Source organism: Trichechus manatus, unplaced genomic scaffold, assembly GCF_000243295.1.
Source record: "Trichechus manatus latirostris isolate Lorelei unplaced genomic scaffold, TriManLat1.0 scaffold00119, whole genome shotgun sequence".
Taxonomy (NCBI): domain Eukaryota; kingdom Metazoa; phylum Chordata; class Mammalia; order Sirenia; family Trichechidae; genus Trichechus; species Trichechus manatus.
The window spans coordinates 5,795,133-5,817,371 of NW_004444055.1; the positions used below are offsets into that span (position 1 = coordinate 5,795,133).

The 22,239-nt window shown below is 39.5% G+C and overlaps 1 long non-coding RNA gene across 2 annotated transcripts in view; it reads right to left on the reverse strand.

Annotated features, from left to right (window-relative positions):
• Nucleotides 1-15,517: 15,517 nt before the first annotated feature.
• Nucleotides 15,518-22,239, reverse strand: part of LOC111821986 (uncharacterized) — a 91,432-nt gene continuing 84,710 nt past the window's right edge. For both annotated transcript variants that reach the window (XR_002825284.1, XR_002825285.1), the window contains one exon: nucleotides 15,518-16,612. This is a non-coding gene — a long non-coding RNA (uncharacterized LOC111821986). The remainder of the gene's footprint in view (nucleotides 16,613-22,239) is intronic.

Consider the following 22,239-nt stretch of genomic DNA (forward strand, 5'->3'; position numbering starts at 1 on the left):
CACATACAATGGTCAGAACAGTACCTGGTACCCAGTACATGTGTCTAACTTTGAGCACAATTCTGCAGAAACTTAAGGTTCCAGAAAACTATTTCAGAGGTTCCACAAATGTTTGATTCAAACAATGCTGTTAGAGTAGTTTTCACTATTTAAACCACTTTAATAAAAAGAAACATATACTCACATGCACTGTTTATCACATTTAACACATTTTCTTCCTCTATATGTTAACTTGTGCCTTCAGTTAATTCCCCTCACCCCACACACACCCCATGGACAGACACCGGGGCCACGTTTTCCCTGGTCTTTCTGCTTACTTCAAGATTGTGCAGAGAATTCAAGGTAAGCTGATAAAATTGACTACTACCACTTGAAACCACTTATCTGTGTGAATCAGGATTGTCTTGACCCTGTATAAGCAAAATAAAACAAAATCTAAACGTGGAGGCTGAAGCAGGTTTCAGAATCTTATTTCTAATTTTTTTGATGCTCAGAAAAAAAGAGTCATTTTTTCCTTGATCATCTTTATAATAAGTAAATACTATAAATTATAAAATACCTTTGTACTAAAAATGACCCACCTTTTTTTCTGTTTTATATTGAGGGTTCATGTATGTTATCATCTGGCATTGAAAAAGACATTCCCCAATAAAAAACATTTAATATTTACTATACCAGAGCCTCTGTTTTAGATCAAGGCTTTTTTAGATCAAGATTTTAAATCCCTAGCATGAGAATCATTCTTGTGTGTCTTTTAGAGAATCATACCCTGATAACTAGGACAAGGCAAACAGCTACCAGGTCTAGTCCCTCACTCTCTTCTACTCCTCTACCATCATCATTATATCCTAGTGGCTTTAATGTATATTTTCTCATCTGATCCTCACGATAATTCTCTGACTTTGTCAGGCAAGTAGTGTTAGTCTCATTTCATAATGAAGAAATAGAATGAGACTCAGAGAGTTTAAATGACTTCCCAAGATCACACTAAGTAAGTGATAATGTTAAGTTTCAAATCAGAACAATTACAACTTCTGGTCCAGAGCCTTTTCCCCTCATTTTGATGTTAAAAAGATCACTGGGACCTTGGGATGGGGCTTTGAGAGTTCAGAGGTCAACCTTCAGCCATCACATCTACTGCTGTCATGGAAAGCTAATGGAGACACCACATGTAATCTTTACTCCTTGGCTGTTTTCCTACGTGCTGACCAGGCTCACTGAGAATATAAGGGCAGCCTAGAAGTCTGTGAGGTATTTTAATTTATTTTTCTAGACTCTGTTCCACTTCCTGCAAGAGCCATTCTTCATAATGCTTTATTAAGAATCCACACATAGGTCTCAAACTCAGTCCTGTTGATGGTCTCCCAGAGTCCACGCCATAAGGACGGGGCTGCATTGGGTATTTGTATCCATAGCACATGGAGGTGTCTGATCCCTATCTGTGAACAAAGTATGATTTAGTCAAGAATCACTCTTCATTCTTTTTTTCCTTAGACCCCACTTGATTTAACAACGTTTTCTTTTTCTTAGTCTATCACTATTTGGGGGACAGTTATAGTAGAAACATTGTGGTAAGTTCCCAAGTAATTTTAGAAATTTTGATCCTGCTTCCCTCAAATTTATTCTGCATATCACCATCAGCATAATTTTCTCAAAGCACCCAGCAAATTTACAGTGCCTCCCAGAACAAGGCCAAATGTCTCATCCTATGATTCAAATGTCTCCATAACATGGCATGTCTATTAATACCTATTTGCATCCCCTCTGCCGGGGTCCTGTTCCCCTCCCCACAGTCTCCTCTCCTAGGACATGCTCATTACTGCTTTGTGTCTCTGTCATTGATCATCCGTCTGCCAAATTTCATTTCTTTCCACAGATCCAAACCCTACCCCTGATTTTAGACCCAACCCTAACTCCACTTTCCATGATTTCTTCTCCAGTAATTTTTAGCCATTTAGAGTTTCCATAACAAAAATTTTATACTTGATGGCACTTGTATTATTTTATGTGTTCATCCCCAATCTCTAAGCACACTATAGGCAACGAAATAATATACTTAGATTGTACCCACGCTTCCCTGTGTACCCATAGTAGACACCTACTAAATTAGAGTAAGTACTTAATAAAATAATATATAGACTTAAAGAAATTGAAATCATCCCAAAGCATAGATATAAAAACAAACATATTTCTGAGACATGTCTAACCACATGGTTCGTGCTTATCTCCAGGTAATTTTCCACTATGCTTTTAAACAGAAGAGACACCTAAATTATACTTTTATAGTTTGTTTTTGTTTTTTCTGCTTGGGCATTGTCATTGTTATTCATATTTATTAAATAAAATCTGCCACTGAATTACATATAAATACTGGAGAATGAATTATAGCAAATATTTAACAACTGCATCTCTTCTAATTGGTTAAACAAAATGAGTAGTGCGTTAGTTGTTTAAACTCCTTCCAGCTGGAAAGATCTCTATTGATTTCCTTCATCTAGAAGATTTGGGGAAGGTTAAAAGAGCCCTGGTGGCACAGTGGTTAAAAGCTTGGCTGTTAGCCAAATGTCAGCAGTTCAAATCCACCTAGCCGCTCCTTGGAAACCCCATGGGGTAGTTCTACTCTGTCCTATACTGTCTCTAGGAGTCAGACTCCACAACAGGTTTGGGTTTTTTTTTTTTTTTGGTAAGGGCTGCAAAAGATCTCTTTGAAGTATTAAAAAGCAAAGATGTCACTTTGAGGACTAAGGTGCACCTGACCCAACCCAACCCATGGTATTTTCAGTTGCCTCATATGCATGTGAAAGTTGGATAATGAATAAGGAAGAGGGAAGAAGAATTGATGTATTTGAATTATGGTTTTGGTGAAGAATATTGACTATACCATGGACTGCCAAAACAACAAACAAATCTGTCTTGGAAGAAGTACTGCCAGAATGCTCCTTGGAAGTGAGGGTGGTGAGACTTCGTCTCACATACTTTGGACATGTTATCAGGAGGGACCAGTCCCTGGAGAAGGACATCATACTTGGTAAAGTAGAGAGTCAGCAAAAGAGAAGAAGACCCTCAATGAGATGGACTGACACACTGGCTGCAATAATGGGCTCAAACACAGCAATAATTTTGAGGATGGCGCAGGACTGGGCAGTGTTTCCTTCTGTTGTACATAGGGTCGTTTTGAGTCAGAACCTACTTGAGGGCACCTAACAACAACAGCAATAGTGGCGTTTCAAAAGACGTCAATGAATGGGACCTAATTCTGCCTTTCACAATCCACTGAATAGAAAGAGGAACTAAATACAAAAAGATTATTTTGAGTAAAATTTTCTCTGTCATTCTTCAGACCTTATGTGTTTAATTAAAAAAAAAAACCTACAGTATGAAAGAAAGGTATATTCTGTTTGTATGTAAGAAATGAGAAGAAGAGAGCAGTTGGAGGTGGTAATATTAGGGGGCATTTTGCACCTGTTCCAGAGGATGAACGTGCATTTTGCCTTGCAGACAGTCCGTAAGTCAGGTTTCTTCAAAACTGGCTGAGACCAGTCTGGTTCTGGTCACAGCCTGTGGTAGGAGGAGAGGATGAGGAAGAAGGGCCTACCACCGGCATCAAATTTTGTCTACTCTGATATGTAAACATACTTTCTCCACCTTAAGTTGATGTCATGGTGATTGCAAAACAAGAGCTTGGGTCACTGAGCAAAAGCTATCTATTCTGTTCTTAGAATCCAGAGGTGATGAAGGACTGTTTTTCAGATCCTGGCTGACCTAACTTTGAGTAGAGTATGAACTGGGAATGTGAGATAACTGGATAAGCTGTGCATACTTAAAAAACAAAACAAAACAAAACTTGCATGCCTTTTGACAGTTTTTCAGGCTTTATTGTATTTTTTTCTCTTTAACTTAGATTTTTTTTCCCCCTGAGTTCCAGACTCCTCTGCTGTGGTAGGATTTAATCTACTGGATAGGAGAAAATGACTAAAACTGTAATCATATTTGCAAAAAGCACAGGAAAGATGTTAAGGCTATAAATGACAGAATTCTACCCTAGGGTAGGAATTGGCTAGGCAAATTGGGACAGAACTATATGAATATTTAAAGAAGTTTTCCTTGAATTCCTAATTGGAAACTGCTACTCTTTGTATTGCTGTTCATTTGTCACTCAAGCCTTTGTCTTGTAGATTATAATAAGACTACCCCACTCTTGGAGCCCTGGTGGCATAGTGGTTAAGCGCTATAGCTGCTAACTGAAAGGTTGGCAGTTCGAATTCACTATGCACTCCTTGGAAACTCTGTGGGTCAGTTCTACTGTGTCCTATGGGGTTGCTATGAGTTAGAATTAACTAGATGGCAACAGGTTTTTTTTGTTGTTGTTTTTACCCCACTCTTGTGGGGTGGAGGGAAATGTTGAATGCATACGTTTTTTAGGAAAAATGGCACTAGGCTGGGTGGCAGTCAGAAGACCTGGGTTCCAGTCCCAGCCCAACCCTGTTTGACCTTGGATAAGAGTCTTCACCTCTCTGGGCTCTCATTCCTTAGTAAACATAAGAGATTGAACTAGAATAGAATTTCAAACTGCACTTAGTTAGTGGGGAGGTGGCTAACAGCGAAATTAAGTCAAGCAGGATTCCTATCCTCCACTCCCTGCCTCAATTAAAGAAGCTCTCTTATGTTTCCTGAGGGCTTTATCTGGTGGTGCAGTGGTTAAGCACTTGGCTGCTAGAGATGGGCAGTTTGAACCCACCAGCTTCTCCAGGGGAGAAAGATGTGACAGTCTGCTTCTGTAAAAATTAACCCAGAAAAAAAACAAATCTTGCTGGTGAGTCTGAGTCCTAGCAACCCTATAGGACAGAGTAAAACTGCCCTCGCCTATAGCATTTCCAAGGAGCAGCTGGTGGATTCAAACTGCCAACCTTTTGCAGCTGAGCTCTTAACTACTGCGCCACCAGGGCTCCTCCGTAAAGATTACAGCCTAGGAAACCGTATGAGGCAGTTCTACTCTGCCCTATAGGGTCATTATGAGTGAGAATCGACTCCACACCAATAAGTTTTTTCGATTTTGGGACTCTGTGAAAGAAAATTCATAAACCAGGCGCCTGTGAGCCAGGTGATTTGGGGGACCTGCATCTTTAAATTTGAAGTAATGGCTAATAATTGAAAATAAGATTTCATGTTAGAAAATAAAGACTGCCAGCTTCTCTTGAAAATTTTGGATAATCTAACAGCTCCTGTCCCTTGGACATACCAAGTGTTCAAAGATGCTCACACTCGCTTTTCTACTCCCTGAATTGCTCACCCCTCTCCCTCCCACCCCCAGGTCTGCACATGACTTAATCCCATCATTTAATTCTCCACTACAATGTAACGCCTTGCACAGCTCATTCCAGACATCTCTCCACTACCTCCTTTCCCAGTTAAGCCTTACACCCTTACCCTGCCTTGCTTTTCTTCTTGGCACTTATCACTACTTGCACACGTATACATTTTTTAAATTGTCGCCCTTTTTATTAGTTGTGTCCTTCCCTAGAATATATGCTATGAGAACAGGGATTTTATCTGTTTTGTATACACTTATAACAGTACCTGCCATCTACGAAGTGCTTAATACATATTTATTAAATGAATAAATGAATGGATGCATAGGTCCTCATCTGGCAAAGGCAGCAATATTCCAGAAAGGGGTAGTAGATAAACCCTCTAAACACAGTTCAGGTTACCACAGTCCCCGCCACACCAATTGTGTTCTGAACACTGAGTTGATTTGTTATTGAAGTAGGTTTTCTTACACCCAGTCCACTTTTCCCATTTATAATCCTGCTTGTTCTCTGTATTTTAATTTATGACATGCCACACCTGGTATAAGATGTTGTTGGGAGCAAAAAGTTCTGCTGCTAAAAATAGTGTGGAAACGCTTGGAAAAGAGGGCCTTTCAAATCCTTTCCAGCTCTAACAGTTAGTCAATTCATGCTTCACAGTCATTCACACCCATAAGTCTGAAACGCAAGACATGAGCGTTCAACATTCCTACATAGCCAATTTTAAATGTTTTTTTTTTTTTTTTTTGGCGTCAATCCCCGCATGAGCAGACCACGTGAGCCCATTAAGACAACAGCTCATTCCCACCTGCCACCTCTAGGCAGCCAACAATCAAAGCTTCCCCCATCCATTCTCGATTATGTAAAACCATTCCAATCCTGAGTGACAGGATTTGCAAAGACAGCTGTTGGGCGCCACAAACCCTTGGAGGAAGGGAAAATGTGAGGTAGGTTGCTACATTCTCCTGCTTCTTTTTACTGAAAGAAACAGCTGCGATGTTCGCATGTAAGACCAAGTAAACAAAAGCTGACAAATGCCCAGCACCATTTAGCAGCAGCAAGTGTTCAAATGGCTTTTTCCCCAGCGAGGTCGCCAACCCAGCACCCCAGGCTCGCACGGAGGGAAAGGGAGCTCTTTGCACACCCTGTTCACTTGGCCAAGCACTGCCCTCAATATGCAATTCAACCCGAATGAAACGGCCTGATTCAAGTTCCCTGACTCTTTCAGCATTCCATTACTGGTTTATCACACACGGCTTTCTCAGTTTTCGGCAATCTCTGTGTGCACTAGGCACAAATACTGTGTTTATCTCGGAGAGGCAAGCATTCTTAGGTTCAGCAGCAGGAAGTGTCTTGCTAAACAGACTAATGGGGAAGTAGATCCCTGCATGGGAAAATGCAAGTATGTTTCGGTGGCTGGCTTGCTCCTTTTGTTTGCCCTGCGCTTTTATTTGCTTATACAGAAAACAGAGTATTCATTTATTCCTATTCCCACTCCCCTTCCTCTGAATCGCCAGGGCCATCTGTCCGTCTGAAAACGTCTTTGGTTGCACAGTTGTGAATCCAGGTGACAATCAAAATGAAGAAGTGAGTGATTTCCCCTCACTGTTTTCTCTGAGCGAGTTAAAGTAAACTAACCTAAAAAAAAAATTTAAGAAAAAAAAGCTTTTGTTTGGGTTTGTTTGAAGTCCTTAGGCTGAAATACTGTACTCTTTGACTAGCAGGGAATAAAGCCTACTGATCAGGCACTGCCCTGATGTGATGTAAGCGCATTGGGTGGGACGCTATTTCCTAAGTATGACTGAATTGAGCAAGCTCTTGAAAAAAATGCATGGGACTTTGGACGTTTTATTGTTGTTGTTATTAGGTGCCGTCGAGTCAGTTCCGACTCCTAGCCACCATGTGTACAACAGAACAAAACACTGCCCGGTCCTGGGCCATCCTCACAATCATTGCTACGCTTGACCCCATTGTTGCGGCCACTTTGGAAGCTTTTCATAGTTATATTTTTTATCTCTTCTGCTTGGTTTTAAGATTCTTTGTTTTCATGTGTGTCATTCCGAGCAGCTGCGTTGACAAGTGAATGCGCTCAAAAGTGGGGAAAAAATTATTTTGTGCCCTGACCTCCAAGTATTCAGCAACTGAATATATCCATCACATCCGATTTCTAATCAGAGATACTCACAGTTGAGGTAAGGAATGAAGAAGGAATTTGTCGAGGGGATTCTTTTATCCTATGATGTGTCCTGACACTCAATTGTGTTACTGATTTTTACAAATCCATTGCTTTTCTCAAAAGTGTTGATTTAGTTAAACATGTCAAATGAGAGGAAGAGATCAATGGATTACTTCTTCAAAACATTTATCCCCCTAATGGAATCTGCTGATTTGTAAAATCTTAAAGAGATATGTACAGGAGTTGGGGGAGGAAGCTGAAATGGAAATGTTTCCTTCATCGTTGTCATCTTTTCTTTTCTTCCTTCATTTCTATAAATGAAAATATGAGTTAAGGAATATTATTTTCTGAGTCTTCTTCTCCATCCTCCTCCATTATCATCACCTTTTGTTGCTGCTGCTGCTCTATGTACCCTGAAGGAACATGAGATGGCCTTCCTCAGATATCTGGGTTTTAAATTCAGTTCATATCTCTTAGGTGAGGTGGGTTTGGCCAACAGTGGCTCACTGTCATGTGGTCTAGAAGTGTTATCAGCAGAGACATTCACCTGAGCAGGAGGCAAACACAGAAGTCTCCTATAGGCTTATCTTTCCAACCATCTCCTGAACCCTGGTAGCCATTCTTGAGCCAAATATCTCTCTGAAGTCACTCACTGTCAGAACATTTTGTGACATTCAGAAATAGCTTAAGTCCTTATAAATCTCACATGTAACAGGAGGAAAACTACATTTCATTGATGATTTCCTTGATCTCTAAAATTCAATAAAGAGTATTTCTTAACATTACAGAAGTTAGTATATGGCAGGTTCAGTGTGGGATCAACTCAAGGAGAATTTATAACTAAAGTACCAAAAGGTGCTCATTACAAGACAGATTCACCTGATGGAGGAGCCCCCAGTAGGGTTTCTGCAGCAGACTTGCACTGAGGCCACCGGGCATCTACAAAGCCAGTGTCCAAGGCCATTCTTCTAACTGCCTCTGAGTAAGACTGGTTAGCTGCCATTTTGTTGTTGTTGTGTGCCGTCGAGTCAATTGTGACTCATAGCGACCCTATAGGACACAGTAGAACTGCCTCATGGGGTTTCCTAGGCTGTAATCTTTATGGGAGTAAGTCACCAGGTCTTTTCTCCTGCAGAGCTGCTAGTGGGCTCAAACCACCAACCTTTTGGTTAACAGTCGAGTGCTTAACCACTGCACCACGAGGCTGCCATTTGCTAAGGGCATACTCTATACCAAGAACTGTGCTTTTATAAGGTATCTTTAATCTGCACAATTATGCCAGGGAGGAATTAGGTGCATTTTTCAGATTAGGAACTTAATGCATAGGAATGGAAGGTGAGTTGCCCTAGGCCACATAACTGATAGGTATCATTTTTTAAAATGTAGCATAGGTAATGGATAAGAGCTACCTTTTCAAAGGAGTCATACAGACTCAGAAAGCCAAATTCTTCTGTAGTTTAATGTGTTCCTAGGTGGTGAGGGGCTTTCAGGAAGCTGATTTAACTCCTTTTTATTTCCTAGGATACTGTTTATAGAAGTTCTTATATGGGTCAGCTTCATTTTATGTACTAAATACCCATCTGTCTGAAAGAATCCTTGCCTTACTTCATCTGCTTATTTGTATGGAGAAGTTTATGTACTGGAGGAATTTAACTTATTTCTGAATTTTATCCGGGAAACAAGATCCAGATGTTTGTAGACATTTGCTATTTGTTTTAAGTAAAATCTTAGGTTAAAATGAAGGAAATATATTGATTATATATTGCATCTTCCTCTGGAGAAAGTGAAATCACTTATATCCTACATCCTGTCACACCTTAAAATCTTAGGACGGACTCTAATAAAAAGGAAAACCTTTTATTGCCTTTTTATTTGTAGATGGCAAGGGTAGAGATGTGTACTAAATTATACTAACAGAGCTCTATTAATCTAAATTCAAGGCTAAGACCGCTGGGAGAGGCAGAGCTGGTGAGCAAGAGCACTTTCTAGAAGAGTTCACTGTCAGGTTCAGAGCAAGTTCAGGGTCCCCTTCCCACCACCACTCCCACTCCCGAGGCTTGATCCTTGGATTCCATTTCAGGCAGGGACACTCCATGAGTAAGAGTTGCTGGCTGCACCCTATCCACATGTGTCTGTCTGCTGGCTCTCCGGCCTATCTGGCATCTCCGTGCCCTTCCTCTTCTGCAGTCCCTTATACAACCTTCCAAGGGGAATGTGTTGTCCTTCCAAATATGACCCTAACTGATTTAACAGCTGGAGGCAACACAGGCTGAGTTCATTCTAAGGGTATTACATGGAGTTCTTTTTTTTTCCTTGCTAAAAGATGTTTGGAAAATTCATCTAAAAAACTTTTTTTAAGTTTCATTCATAAAGATTGTTGAAAGATTTCTTAGTGTCTCAGCTTAGCAGGTCTTTTGGAGGGAATGGATTATTTTTTCTTCTCTCTATCCACAAATTTGGAAAGGACTAAAAAGTCTAGGAAAGGAGAGACGCCTCACACTTAGCCATCCACGCTTTTCCCGAGAGATTCTCCACTGCCATGCTCTGAGGGAGTTCCCTGGAAGAATGTAGAGCCACCATATTTGTAAGAGAACTGGATCACGCCTTGGAGAGCCAGGTTTTCTCCCTTTACTTGCCCTGGAAACAGTACACGCCTGCTTGCTTGGACTGTGTCAAAGAAGTGATCTGTTATACATTTAGGGAAGCACCTCAATCTCTGTTTGACTCTATACAGATAAGGTATAGTCCTTGTCTTCTTTACATAGTTTTGTTATGACTTAGGGGGCTTGGAAAAGATCCAGTTAAACAACTGAGTCAGCATTAGTTTACATGGAACAACTCATTTCACACGTCATTTTCTTTCTTTTCCTCTTTCTTTCCTTCTTTCCTTCTTCCTTGCTTCCTTCCTTTCTTCTTTCCCTTTCTCACTTTCTTTCTAGTTGGATCAAGGACATCCCAATACATAGCAGGTTATGTCTTAGTTATCTAGTGCTGCTATAACAGAAATACCACAAATGGATGGCTTTAACAAAGAGAAGTTTATTCTTACAGTTTAGGATGTTAAAAGTCCAAATTCAGAGTGCCAACTCTAGGGGAAGCCTTTCTCTCTCTGTCAGCTCTGGAGGAAGGTCCTTATCATCAATCTTCCCCTGAACTAGAAGCTTCTCTGTGCAGGAATCTCAGATCCAAAGGATGTGCTCTGTGCCCGATGCTGCTTTCTTGGTAGTATAAGGTCCCCTGTCTCTCTGCTCACTTCTCTCTTTTATATCTCAAAGGAAATTGGCTTAAGACACAACGTAATTTTGCAGACTGAGTCTCATCAACATAACTGCTGATAATCCCATCTCATCAACATCATAGTGATAGGATTTACAACACACAGGAGAATCACATCAGGTGACAAAATAGTGGAAAATCACAATACTGGGGATCATGTCCTAGCCAAGCTGACATATTTTGGGGGGACACAATTCAATCCATGACAGGATACCTATCCAACTCTTGTCAAAATAGTTGTTTAATGAACTGATGTCGACTTTGGAAGTTGTGGCTAATGTGTACTTTGGAGTTTAGTCCTTGACCTAGTACCTAACTGGAGATCACAAAACTGGGAAAGACAAGTAACACATTGAATGACAGGATCAGGATTCAGTAATATCTCAATGTGGGCCAAACCCAGTAAGATAGAATTAAGCAGTAATAAGTAATTATGAAATTTGCATTCAAGCAAAAGATATTTAATATTATAGCTTTGGGGTAGGACAGGCCAAGTTTAACATCAGTTAAAAATAATTTGGATATTTTACTTATCCACCTTCAATGTGATGTAACTTCTAAAATATCCCAAGTTATTTTAATCTGAATTAGTAATGAAAAATAGCACCTATCATTTATTAAGTACCTAGTATGTGTTAAGATAAACTTACAATGAAGGTATAACTATTCTCATTTAACAGAGGAGAAAACTGAGATTCAAAGAGGTTTAGCAACCAGCATGTGGTTAAAATAGCTAGCAAACAGCAGAGCTAGGACTTTAACCAAGGTTGAGTGGCTCCAAAGTCCTTTCCTCTGTGCCATTAATGAGGAAATTTTCTACAGAACTTTGCATTGGTTATTCATATCACATACAAAGAATGTTATTCATCTCAAGGAACCAAAATTAAGTCAAGACACTAAGGAGTATCTAGAGAAAGACTCTAAAGAAAGATGGCCAGAATAATAAACAGTCTAGAAGCAATATACTAAAAAACACATTGAGGGGATGGTAAATATTTAACGTGAAAAGTAACAGATTATGGGGATATGGGTGGTGGTGGTGGTGGTTGTTAATTGCCATAGTGTTGGTTCTGACTCATAGCAACCTCATGTATGCAAAGTAGAACCGCTCCATAAGCTTTTGAAAACTGTGACCTTTAGGAAGCAGATCATCATGTCTATCTTCCAAGGCACATCTGGGTGAGTTTGAACTCCCACCTTTCTGCCAATAGTTGAGCACTTAACCATTTGTGCCACCAGAGGTACCTTCAAATACTGTGTCCTAGGAACAACTGGAAGTTATAGGCAAACAGATTTTAACCTCAAACAAACTTTCCAACAAAAAAAGCTTTCTTACAAACAAGGAAAGTAAAAGTTCCGAAAAGGACTGAGCACTTTCAGTGACTAGAAGTATTCAAGCAGAGGCTGAGAGCCATTATTGAATGAAATTCTGCCTTTGTAGACACTTTGCTTACTTGTTGTTGTTATTGTTAGCTGCCTTTTAGTCAGCCCCATGGCTCATGGTGACCCCATGCACAATGGGATCAAACTGTTGTGATCCATAGGGTTTTCACTGGCTAATTTTCTGAAGTAGATCACCAGGCCTTTCTTCTTATTGCCTACTTGAGAGCTTCTTAATCTGAGATCCATGAATGAACTTGATGAAGTCTTTGAATTCCCTAAAATTATATATAAAAATATGTATCCCCCCCACCCCACCGGGAAGATGGTATATATATTTCAGCAGATCCCCATAGAAATCTATAGTTCATGAACTAGTAAAAGAAGTCCCTTCCAGTTCTGCAAGTCTGTTCTGTTAATCTAGTCTTACCCATCACAGAGGTGTACCCAACAGAATTGTGTGACTGATTTAGGGACAGGGAGAATGAACAATTGAAAACTTTAGATTTTAATAACTGAAAAGTTAGTGATACCATTGAGAGATAAAGACAATGAGGGAGAAGCAACTTTGAAGAAAGATAAGTAAGTAGAAATACATGGACAAGCTGAAGTCTGTCTAAGTAAGCACTGGGTATATAATATAAATATTCTTTTACATCATATGGCAAAAAATATTGAAATCTAGGGATCGTACTGTGGTGGCTTGCATGTTTCTATGATGCCAGAATCTATGCCGACAGTATTTCAAATACCAGCAGGGTGACCAATGGTGGACAGGTTTCAGCAGAGCTTCCAGACTAAGACAGACTACAAAGAAAGGCCTGAGGATCTACTTCCAAAATAAGTCAATGAAAGCCTTATGGATCACCACAGAATATTGTCCAATATATTCCTGGAAGATGAGCTCCTTAGGTTGGAAGTCACTCAAAATACACAGTGGCCATGACAATGGACTTGAGCATTCCAAGAATCATGAAGATGGTGCAGGACTGGGCAACATTTTGTTCTGTTGTACATGGGTTGCCATGCATCAGAGCCAACCTGATATCAACTAACAAGAACAAATTAATGGAGAAAAAGCCATTTGAAATGAAGCAACTTAAAATATTATAACTGTAACTGGTCTAGAGATGACTTAGTCTAATTTTTCAGTTGAAGAAACCATATCTCAGGCAAACTAAGGTGCATATTCTCTAGTGAGCAGCAGAATAAGGTACCCTGGCAGCCAATCCAGGACTCCGTCTATAAATTTAAGAAAGAAAGAAAAATAATCTAGATTTCTAAAATATTGAAATCCAGATTAAAGATATGACCTAAATTTTCCAGCCAAAAAAGAAAAAAAAAAAAAAACTACTAGTCTTAACTACATATAATACACAAAGGCTCACTTTGTTAAGGTATAAGATAAGACCGTAACACAGTCCCTTAGGAGATTTTAATGTATGAATTCCATTCTTCAACTTGCTGTGGGATGTTTTCACAGTATGTTTCAACCTTGGGCCTCATAGTCTGATTTACCTTGGGAAATTTGCGCAGATTCTTAAAGTATAAAGAACAAAGAAGCACATGGACATGTTAGCATTGGTGAATTAGGTCCCACAGGTCTTTTGGTTTCCTTTCAAATGTTGTCTTGCGAGTTTCTAAGATCAGAGGGAGACTAGCTCCAGGAGCACTCAGGCTTAAGTCAGTGGTCTTCCCTTCCATCCCTGCTATTCGATAAGGAGATTCAATCTGCACCAGAGCACTGCCCAGGCCTATTTCTGAGTCAGCAGCTCTTCAGTATATATATAAACTTTTCCATTGCCTCATTTTTTTAAATCCATCTGACAAGGTCAAGGTGGGGTTGAGACAAGAAAAATTTGAAACTATTTCCATTCGAGACTTATTTCCTGAGAAAACAAACTACTTTTTATAATTTGAAAGTTTATGAATTTCAACGTGCAAGTTTTATATGTGTGTATGTGTGTGTATGTGTGTGTGTTCATTTTTTGATGTACTTACATTAAATAAAATTTTGATTGGGGAGTTGCTAAAATGACTTGGGTGTCAGCTGCTATAATTTCAACTTTAAATATTAAACCCAAACACAGGCTCCATGTTCCAATTCATACTAAAGTTTTATAATATATGGCCTTGAAGTAGAGGTAGAATGATCTCTTGGGAGAGGCACAATTCAATTAAAATTCAGTTGGCTATCTTTAGGAAAGACATAAACAGTTATATATCCTTTGAGAGGGTCTTAAGAAATACACACCTGAGCTTTAAATGGCTACTCATTTGACTGTGAAGTTGAATTTCAATTCATCGGGGAGTCAGAGTATAAGAAAGATTCAAATAACAACACTCTGATATTTCCTGTTGTGTTAGCAGGGAGAAAAGAGCTCCTAGAAAATGAATGCCTTACACGTTTGCAGATATTACCAACCACTTATAAAAACAAGACTACTGTGTTATGCGTAAAAGTCATTCCTTTCAGGGGAAACCTACGAGCAAATTGAAATGTGGCTGACGTTTCTATCTCAAGATAAAATGTTTTTTATATTATGTTTAAGTTCCCTTAGTTAAACAATGAAAAGAAAAGAAAGAAAAAGATAAAGGAAAAAAAAAATCTATAACCTAGTGTTCATAGCAATTCACCCATAAAATAACTCACTGGAAGACATTCCACTTCTAAGCACAAAAGCTATTAGCAGACTTTTTCTAATTGTCTTTTAGTTGAGTAAAGGAATTACTGGCTATATTTTGCATTCCTGTACATTACTTTAAAAATACACAAAATTCTGCTTAGAATGAACAGAAAACATAGAGATAAACGCTTTCTATTTCATTCATTAGTCGGCTACCAAGATGAAACACTCTAACAATTTAGAAGAAACTCCCCACTTCCACTTTAGTCTGTGGTTCTTTTGTTCACTTCTTCTTTACAAGGGTCTGATGTATTAAAACAAATTTGAAAAGGAAGTGTCACTACATTGCTTCAGAGTATTCCATCTCACCACGCTGCCCCACTTTAGATTCTGAATGACTATAAATGTTTTGATGTGAGAGCACAGACAAATTGATGAAATAAGATAAATGGGTTTATTATAGTCATATGTATGTACCAAATGACATCGTATTGGGTGCCATTTAGTTATACAGTCCATTTATTCCTTCAACAAATTTACTGAATAGCATGCTATGGATTGAATTGTGTCTCTCAAAAATATTTGCTGACATCCTAACCCCTGTACCTGTAAATGTAATCTTATTTGGGAATAGGATTTTTCTTTGAAGATGTTATCAGTTATACTGCATCAAAAAAAAAAAAAAACCCATTGCCATCAAGTCAATTCCTACTCATAGCAACCCTATAGGGCAGAGTAGAATTGCCCCATAGGGTTTCCAAGGAGTGGCTGGTGGATTCAGTTAGCAGTCAAACGCTTTAATCGCTGCTCCATACTGGAGTAGGTTGGGTCCTAATCTCTTCTGAGTTGTGTCTTATAAGAGCGGAAAACAGGAGTCAGAATCACACTGGAGGAAGACAGATGCCATGTGAAGATGCATCTAAAAGCCAAAAACAACAACAACAACAACAAAAAAAAAAGCCAAGAAACATCCAGAGCTATCAGAAGCTGGAAAAGACAAGGAAGAATTTCCCCCTAGCGTTGACAGAGAGAGCATTGCTCTGCTAATGCCCTGAATTTAGACTCCTAGACTCCAGGGCTGTGAGACAATAAATTTCTGTTCTTTAAAGCCATCCACTTTGTGGTATTTTGTTATGGCAGCCCTAGGGAACGAAGGTGGCAATATTAGTCAAGGCAATGCTAGTTGCAGTAATAAATAGAGCCCCGCATTTCAGTGGCCTAATACGATAAGGTTTCATTTTCATTCATGGAAACAGTACAATGCAAGTGACTGGCAGAATTTTGAGAGCTAGAATCTTTCCACTCCATGCCTCCACCATCTTCTAGAGTCTTGAGTACTCTGCATTTATCCAAGCCAAAGGAAAAGAAGTTTGAAAAGATTCCACTGTTTTTAACCACCTTCTGCTCTCATGCTATCAGAATGAACAAATCACATAACCATACCTAAATGCAAGGTGGTTGAGAAATATATTTCCCAATGGGGCAGCCACTTTCTAGTGACAACTTCACATTTGGAAGGGGACAGCCAGCACTTGTAATAAGATCCTGTGCTGGGTACTGTGAAGTTTTCAGAGATGATTCAAAATGGAAGTCTGTCTTCCAAGAGTATTCATTTTACCAAATGTTTGAAAGTATCTTATTTCCTTAGCAATAATGATAGTTAATATATTAAAAGCTTGTATGTCAGGCTCCTTATGGGTTCAGAGGGTGTGCAGGTGGTATTTCCAGGACTCAATCCCTAGTGTGTGGGATATCCAGATCCGTGCTCTTACCTTCTGACCTCTTCTGTCTTCTGTACTCTAACCGCTGATTCAGGAACTCAAATCTGATTCTCCTAGAAGTTCCTACCACAAGACAAAGCACACACCAGACAATTAATGAGTGTGTATGAAATTAAATAGAACCCGACACCTTTTACCTGTGTAGCTAAAAAAAAGAAATTGTTAAGTCAATTAAAGCCCAATTCCAAGTCATAAAATCTGTACTCCAAAACACAATGACCTAAAAAGAGAGTTTTTATAAAATACGAGATGGCTATCTTAAAATATTAATTATTTAAAAAAAGAAAAGCTGAGTCAGTTGAGATAAAAATGCTAATTTATTTGGATAGATGAGCATATGAGCATTAGTAGAAAAAAACAAAACAAAACAAAAGCTCACTTAATCTTTTAAGATCTATCTATATGGGACCAAACTGACAACAGCAACTCAAAAGATTAGATAGGAAACTTAGGCATCAGTGAGTTTATGTTAATAGAGGAGGAACAACTCAGAAAAGGAGGGTGAGAATGGTTGCACAACTCAAGGAATGTAATCAATGTCATTGAACTGTACATGTAGAAATTGTTGGATTGGTGTCTGTTCTGCTGTGTATATTGTCAACAACAAAACCAAAATAAATTATAAACAAAGCTAAAAAAGAAAAAGGGGGAGCAAGATGTCCAAGTTAGCTCCACACAACACTCAACCAGGATGTTCTATCATATTCTTCCTGCGTGCCCACCCTCGACTTTGCAAAGCTGCCTTTCTTCACACGATCCATTCTCAGTTTGGCTTCCTTTGTTCTCGAAGAAGAGTTGTTCTAATTCTCATTCCCTGGACAAACTCTCCTAAGCTTTAGGGACAGGGTTTCCAAAGAGGGGATTCTGAATATAGAACAGCCCCTGACTAGGAGCAGAGGAGTGGATTCTAGCAGGGAATATAATTCATATGCATAAATATGAACGTGAGGTTGAATTGGGGATAAAGAGCCTATAAGATGTGTATGTGAAATTCTAACAAAGGAGAGAGTTTATATGCAGTTTTGCAAAAGAGATGAACTTTTAGCTAAGCTTTTAGGAACATGTAAAATTACTTGAGTTTACCAAGTGTAGAGAAAATAGATTACCATTAGGAGATTACCATTAGGACACACATGATCTATTCAGCTAGTCAACCAACAGATCTGTTGAGTGCCTCCTCTGTACAAGGTACAGTATAAAGTGAACAGGGAGAGACGGACTGTAGAATCATACAAGACATGCATCTACACTCACGAAGGTCAGCATCTGAAAGCAACAATAAAGAGAACGATTGGCACGTATGGAGCACTCACCTGTGCCTGGCCGTGTGCTAAGTGCGTTATTTTCATTATCTCATTTGGCATCAACACATGTAAAGCACTTAGCCAGGTGCCTGGCACAGAAAGAGTGTGCAGTAAGTGTTAGCTGTGATTTCATTACCAATTCTATGCAGGGGTTATTATCTATGCTTTCAAAATAAGGAAAGTGAGGTATGGTGAGGTTAGGAGATGTATCCAAGGTCCCTTAGCTGGAGAAATTCGACATACACATATGGAAAGTTTAATAACAATGAGAATACTCTGGGGAAAACGGTAGACTGAACAACCACCCTGCTGCCCCAACCCCCAATTCTAATTCTAATCAGCTTCTAGCTACCTAGCTTAAGTAGAGCATCTTCTGGGGCAGGGTGGCAGGTAGTACCTAGAGGGTTGATTCAAGACCTCCCATCTGTGGGGATCCAGATGGAGAGAGCCAGTGGAGAGATGATTCCTATGTACCAGTAGTGATAAACCTGGGGGCAAGAATCAGAGTGCCATGCTTCCTAAAGACAGCATGGCCCTAGGAGATCTGTAGACACCTAAAGGACAGTGTGCCAGCTTGAGAGGGATGATGTTGGTGGTACCTGAGAGTCTCTTTGGTTTGGAAGGAATTTGAAGGGAGCTGAACAGATGGGCTCAGGTCCTCTCTGTGCTGGAAGCTGGTCAAGCACCTTGCAGCTGGTTAGGGAAGTGACTTCCTCTTAATACCTTAGCTGGAAACTGACAATATGCCAAGAACTGAGACCTCGGTATCTCCCTCTGCTGCAGCATCAGTTCCCCATCATCTAGCCCAGACAACTAGAACCATGAGGGACCAGTTGTCCTTGAGTCAATTCCAACTCATAGAAACCCCATGTGCGTCAGAGTAGAACTGTGCTCCATAGGATTTTTAATGATTGATTTTTTTTGGAAGTAGATCACCAGGACTTTCTGTTGAGGCACTTTTGATTGAGGCACAGGGAGCTCAAACTGACAACCTTTCAGTTAGCAGCCAAGTTCATTAATTGTTTGCACCACCCAGGGACTCCAGAACCATGAATAGGCCGTGAAAATAAGAAACACCTCAAGGTGACCAGCTGCAGAATGAGAAATACCAATTTGCACACCAAGAAGTATATTCTTCTAGTAAAATAGAACTGTCAGAGGAGACAACAATCTGAGAAGCTGAACTCTATGAAGAAGAATGTGGCATCAAGATTGGAGGAAGATGCATTAACAACCTGTGTTATGCAGATGACACAACTTGCTTGCTGAAAGTGAAGAGGACTTGAAGCACTTACTGATGAAGATCAAAGACCACAGCCTTCAGTACGGATTACACCTCAACGTAAAGAAAACAAAAATCCTCACAACTGGACCAATAAGCAACATCATGATGAATGGAGAAAAGACTGAAGCTTTCAAGGGTTTCATTTTATGGGGATTCACAATCAACACTCATGGAAGCAGCAGTCAAGAAATCAAAAGACACATTGCATTGGGCAAATCTGCTGCAAAAGACCTCTGTAAAGTGTTGAAAAGCAAGGATGTCACCTTGAAGACTAAAGTGCACCTGACCCGAGCCATGGTGTTTTCAATCGCCTCATATGATGTGAAAGCTGGACGATGAATAAGGAAGACCAAAGAAGATGCCTTTGAATTATGGTGTTGGTGAAGAATATTGAATATACCACGGACTGCCAAAAGAATGAACAAATCTGTCTTGGAAGAAGTACAACCCGAATCCTCCTTAGATGCAAGAATGGCAAGATTACATCTCACATACTTTGGAGATGTTATCAGGAGGGATCAGTCCCTGGAGAAGGACATCATGCTTGGTAAAGTAAAGGGTCAGTAAAAAAGAGGAAGACCCTCAATAAGATGGATTGACACAGTGGCTGCAACAATGGGCTCAAGGATAACAACGATTGTGAGGATGGCACAGGCAGCGTTTCGTTCTGTTCTACGTAGGGTCGCTATGAGTCGGAACTGACTCGATGGCACCTAACAACAACAACAGAGGAGACAGATAACAACTTTACCAAAAAATAAAAAGCAACCTCACAGAGATTCAAGAATAGCACTAAAATAACTTCCCAGAGTTCAAAAATATTGCTTATAAATTAAAAAAAATAATTGATTACATTAAGATAAGGATGGTCTCTGATGGGAAAGGCTCACCAACAATATAAGGCAGTATATGGTGAATGCCAAATGAGTAGGTTGGATTCTCAAACTGAGTTGATCAATAGACTTAGCTGGTATGTTTGTTTAAAAATACAGATTTCTCAACCTACTCTACCCAAATAAATCAGAAACTCTGGAAGTAAAGCCAAAGAAACTGCATTTTATTTTAAAGTGGTCCATGTGATGGGCACTGGTTATGGGGCACCATTGAGGCTGAAAGCAAATGTTGAATGAGTTCAGGGTGAAAGATCACTGGCGTCCATGTGGGGTTGTAGAAGGGCCCCATGAAAGTGTTGGAACTGAAATGGGCTGTGAAGGTGCATAGAGTTTATAGAAAATGGCTTAAAAATATGAAACAAAGATTAATGAATGTTTTGTATGCATGACCCCAAATTTCCACTAGGTACACTTGTAGTCTCAAATATTTGTCACAATTATAGATCACATATCAATACTAAAACTTTTGTATGTATAAAACCAAACACACAACCAAACCCATTGCCATCGAGTCAATTCTAATTATTAATGACCCTGTAGGACAGAGTAGAACTGCCCCATAGGGTTTCCTAGGCTGAAATCTTTATGGAAGCAGATTGCCACATTTTTCTCCCACAGAGCCGCTGGTGTGTTTGAACTGCTGACCTTTCAGTTAGCAGCCGAGCACTTTAAACCACTGTGCCACCAGAGCGCCTCTTTATATATATAAGTCTAGGTTTAAATAATATGAAACACATCAGATAAATAAGTTGGAGCATTGCAATTTTGCAAAAGTTTTAAAAGCCTGGATTTATCTAGTTCACATTTTTATCATTTTGTGTGTGTGCACGTGTGTGTGTGTGTGTGTATGTGTGTTTAATAACTAGGAAACACAAGTCAAGTTTTTTTCAGTCCTTGTTTTTTACCACTGACAATAACTATGGTCCATTTCTTTCCCAATGTTCCATTTCAAGAAAAATGTATCACTGTTTGGCAAGGCATGAATGAACAACAATGGGAATGAATAGAGTGTTTAGAAGACAAATGTGTAGTGTTATGCTCAATTTGATAGAATCACCCTTGCATATGTTTCTCCCACATTTTCTGAAGTTCCACTGAAGGAAAGGACATAATACTTCGTGGCTTTTTTCCCTTCAAATGGCAACTTCCAATTCACTGATGTAAAATAACAGGGAGCATGGGAATTACAGACCAATAAAGATGGCTCCTGTCTTAGTTTCCTAGTGCTGCTATAACACAATACCAAAAGTGAGTGGCTTTAAAGAACAGAAATTTGTTTTCTCACAGTTCTGTGGGATAAAAGTCCAAATCAGGATGTCATCCATGTCAATTCCTTCCTTGCAGGTAGTACCAGACGTTCCTTGGCTTGTAGATATGGTGTCTGTCTTCCCTTGTGTATGTGTGTGTGTTTCTGTGTCTAATCTGTTCTTTTTATAACTCAGAAGTGATTAAGTTTAGAACCCACCCTACTCCAGTATGATATGATTTACATAAGAAAGAAAATTCTGTTTCCAAACAGGATCACATCCACAGGTGTATGAATTAAGATTCCAACTCATATTTTAGGGGGACACAATTCAATCCATTAATAGTTCCTCATAACTTGCAGTAGGCTATTCCTTTGGAGCTGCCCACCCCTCAGAAAGTGTGATGGATTTGAATTAATCCAACCCAAATTTTTCACCCATGCCCTTATTAACTGAAAGCCACCAGGAAGCTCCATGAGGCTGACGTTCCTGCAGTTGTGAAAACCACAGTCTGACAACTTCCTCCAGATAAATGAGCCTAATGCTTCCACAAAATCACAGAACCCCAGTCACATGAAATATGCTGCAAAAATTGAAAAGCATTCTGCCATCAGATTTGGAACTTGATGCACACACTACCCCTTGCAGAGGGCCATGAGGCACATTAGCATACCCCAGCTTCTGAGAGCTCCACAGGAAAAAAACCACTTTAACTCTCTTTAACTCGGAATTGCCCAAATTTTTTTTTTTTTTAATTCGGATGAAGGTTTACAGAACAAATAGTTTCTCATTAAACAGTCAGTACACATATTGTTTTATGACCATGGTTAACAACCCCACAACATGTCCACCCTCTCCCTTCTCAACCTTTTTTTTTTTTTGGTGAAAATATACATAGCCAAAGATACACCATTTCAAAAATTTCTACATGCACAGTTCAGTGACATCAATTTCATTCTTC